Source organism: Lactuca sativa, chromosome 8 (genome assembly GCF_002870075.4).
Source record: "Lactuca sativa cultivar Salinas chromosome 8, Lsat_Salinas_v11, whole genome shotgun sequence".
NCBI classification, from domain to species: domain Eukaryota; kingdom Viridiplantae; phylum Streptophyta; class Magnoliopsida; order Asterales; family Asteraceae; genus Lactuca; species Lactuca sativa.
In genome coordinates, this window is record NC_056630.2 from 117,607,653 (window position 1) to 117,611,890 (window position 4,238).

At 36.7% G+C, this 4,238-nt stretch overlaps 1 pseudogene; it reads right to left on the bottom strand.

Annotated features, from left to right (window-relative positions):
* Positions 1 to 608: 608 nt before the first annotated feature.
* On the bottom strand, positions 609 to 3,987 carry LOC111897087 (pentatricopeptide repeat-containing protein At4g14850-like; annotated as a pseudogene).
* Positions 3,988 to 4,238: the final 251 nt, after the last annotated feature.

The window sequence follows — 4,238 nt, forward strand, 5'->3', positions numbered from 1 at the left end:
GGATTGCTCAAATAATCAAGACCCAACAACAGCTCCCAAGAAGAAATAGAAAGCAATTGAGGAGTTGATGAAGGTTTTGCAATAGGGTTTTGGGGTGTTATTGGAGTTTTGTTGTTCAAGAAGCCTTGGAGACCGAAGCTTTTCATGTTTTTTGAGGATACCATGGACAAGATATACGGAAGAGTTGCCAAGATGAAGAGATGGGTCATCTGGAATGCAAGTAATTGTTGAATATATATATATATATATATATATATATATATATATATATATATATATATATATATATATATCATTGAATATTATTTTGCTTTATAATCTGCTATATGTACTACTATTTGGGTCTTATATTTGTATCATGATTTATCGACTAAAAGTACTCCTTAACATTTGTTTTTCATATGATACAACTATATGAAAGTAGACTGTTATTGGTAATAAGTGGTCGTTGCACGGCTTCAGTGACATGTTACAAAATCTGTTTTTTTTTCATATGATACAACTAGTTCATGCATGATTTTGAACAACTATTAACTATTGACTATGACGTACAAAGTTCTTTAGCTACTCAAAAGTTTAGCTCCAAACAAAAATAATCATCTTAAAACTTACCAAAAATCCTTGCAAGAACAAGACCCATCCACAAAGTGATGAAACCGACTATTCTCTCTAAAAATAATCTCTCTCCCTTCAACTTTAGACATCAACTTAATTGCAGAATGACAATCAACACAAACTCTTAAATTCTTCTTCACAATAATTGGTTTCCTAATTGGCATCCTTATAAGTGCATACGCTATAGCAATCCTCTCACTATGATGATTCAAAACCTTCACCTTCATATCAAAAACCAAATCAAATGGAACATATTCAACATCAGGAACATATCCAACTTCAATTATCTTCCTCAAAAGCTCATGAAGTTTCAAATTAATCTCCTTTTTATCCCCATGACACAAATCTTCAACTCCAAAAACATGAACTCTCTTATCAACATCAACCCAACTACACTAGTACACCCCTTAAGTTTTTTCACATTTTTATCTTTCATCATCTTTCTAACACTTTTCACATCCTCCCATTGTTGTTCTTTTGCGTATATATTCGAAAGTAAAACATGGGCCCCACTGTTTAAAGGGTCAATAATCTTTAAACTTTGAGAAAATTACGCGAATGGTCCCTATGGTTTGTGGTTACTTGCACGCTTGATCCCTAGAAAGTTTTTTTTAACTCGGACCGTCCCCGAAACTTTAATTTGTTACCCGCCCAGTCCCTCTCTTAACTTTTCCGTCTGTTTAGGTGTTAGTAACTCCCATACCGGGGGCATTTTTGTCCTTTCGCCATTGCAAGACCTCTAAAACCCACCCCTTCATTATTTGTGGTCATGTAGCCCTTTGTGCCTTCAGAATTTGGAAAGACGGGTCGGGTTGCTTGATCATTTCATGGTTGCAGATCGAGATCACGATTAATATGGAAGTGAAATTACTTATTCGGGTTGCTTAAAAGACAATGATGATGATTTAATCAGGAATTCTTACTCGCTTACACCCGTGACGATGGTGGCTAATCTCATCGACAACTATCTTGCTGAGGTGGCATCCGATGTTAACTTAAAGCTCAAAAAGTTTCAATCTTTGGTTGCTACTGTCACTGATTTTGCAAGGTCAATCGATGAAGGAATATATCGAGCAATAGATATATATCTCAAGGTACAGTTGACTTTTAAAGTCAAAATTGAGACCGAAATTGTTAGAAATTCAGGATAAAGATTTTCTTATACGTAATATTTGCAATCATATAAAGAGGGACAAAATCCTTTTCAATTTATTCATAGAAATTTCTAAAATGTTGAAGCAGAAGTTCAAACTCAAATGGCGAAACCTTGTAATCGTAATTTTACAGGCACATCCATGGCTGATAGATTCCAATTGGGAGCTACTCTGTCGATTGATGGCCTATCAGAAACTGTCACTAGAAGCCAGCACACACGCCGCACAGAATGAGAGACTGCCGCTCCGTTTCATAGTTCATGGTTCTCTTCTTCAAGAAGCTCCGGCTGCAGACATTTGTTGCCGGCTGCTTTTATGTCTCTTAAAATTACAACTCACAGACATACCTGAGCAGCATGTGCTGCCGGAAAGTGGGAACGTACACTTTTTTCCCTTCGTTTGGATTGAAAGCCCAAGAGAAGAACACGAAAGGAAGAAGTGAGAAGAAGAAATTGAGAAAAAGAATGAACGAGGTGCGTTTTAGAGGCCTTGCAATGGCGAAAGGACAAAAATGCCCCTGGTATGGGAGTTACTAACACCTAAACAGACGGAAAAGTTAAAAGAAGGACTGGACGGGTAACAAATTAAAGTTTTGGGGACGGTCCGAGTTAAAAAATCTTTCTAGGGATCAAGCGTGCAAGTGACCACAAACCATAGGGACCATTCGTGTAATTTTCTCTTAAACTTTTGGATGCAAGCTCTCCCCTTTCTTTATCACCATATTTTCTACAAGAAGTTAAAAAAGAACACCATGTGTACGCGTTTGCCTCAAATGGCATACCTTTTATAAAATTTTCAGCTTCTTTAAGCTTCCCTGATCTTCCCAATAAGTCAATAACACAAGAGTAATGTTCTGATTTAGGTTTTACACCATAGATTGATTCCATGGAGTTGAAGTAGCTTAATCCTTCTGTTAATAACCCCGAATGGCTACATGCGTTTAAAAGATTTATAAATGTGATTGAATTTGGTTTAATGTCATGCAATAACATCTTTACAAATACATCTATAGCTTTGTTCCCAAATCCATGGTGAGCAAACACACCAATCAATGAATTCCATGTGTACTCATTTGGTTTAGAGATTTTGTCAAATGCTTGAAGCGAATGATCAAGCAAACCACATTTCCCATACATGTCAACAATGATGGAAGAAACAAAAGGGTCTTGATCAAGATTGTATTTTAACACTAGGGCATGAAGTTGGACCCCTTGTTCAAGTGTAGCATGATTAGCACAAGCTTTGATTAAGCTAGAAAAGGTGAACTCATTAGGTTCAACTCTTTGTCTTTTTAGCTCAATGAAAATAGTGAATGCCTTCTCGATTTGATCAGATTCAACAAATCCATCAATCAAAGAAATATAGGAAATGATATTTGTACCTTTAGAGTTGATGTTGAGCAACTGTGAGCCACTAACCATGTCTCCTACTTTACAATACATGTCCATAAGTGCATTGCTAACAGAAATATGTTGTTCAAATCCCAATTTTGTAACAAAGGAATGAAGAGATCTTCCAATGTTATATGCATTTAAAGGTCCACAAGCACAAAGTGTACTACAAACAAGATGTTGATCGATTGTAACATCTTCAATCAACATCTTCTTAAAAGAAACCAATGCTTCTTCGTTATAACCATTTTTTGCCTACCCATTAATCATTGAGTTCCATGAAACTTCATCTTTAGAAGGCATCTCCTCAAAAACCATACAAGCCTCAATGATAGACCCACATTTTGAGTACATGTCTGCTAAATTACAACCAACAAAAGCTCATAACTAAACCCAACCTTAAGAGCAAGACAATGGATTTGAGTCCCAATTTGGACTGATTTGAGAGACGAGCAACCTTGCATCACACTGGAAAACGCAGACTGGTATGGGCTTTCACCGGAGTCCCATATTCCACAAAATGTGGTAATTGCTTTTGTGAACTCAGAATTCTGAGAAAACACAGAGATCATAGCAGTCCAGGATACCAAGTTTCTTTGAGGCATTTCATCGAACAGCCTATGGGCGTATCCGAGTTGACCGCATCTTGTATACATTGACAGGAGATGATTGGTAAGATATGTGGATGATGGGTAACCAGAGGTGATGAGTTGCGCATGATGTAGCTTTCCATTAGATAGCTGTTTGGATTAGGCGTAGGTTTGGATAATGTGCGCCAAGGTATTCGAGTGTTTTTGCAAGTGTTTGGTTAACATTCCAAATGTCATAACAAATTCCGCCTCTCACCTCTTCCCAGATCGCTCTGCCGTCGCCCGCCTATCCTTCTCGTCGCCGTCTCCATAAACTATCAGTCAAAAGAATGATACAATCATCTCTATTTCTCATATGCAACTGAAACAACTTGTACTTGGCAGAACAGTAAGTAACTTTTATGTTTCAAATTACAATTCATTTCACCCAATAAAAGACTTTAATATGTATTTTTTTTCTTAAAAACTTTTTATCTATAAAATATTAA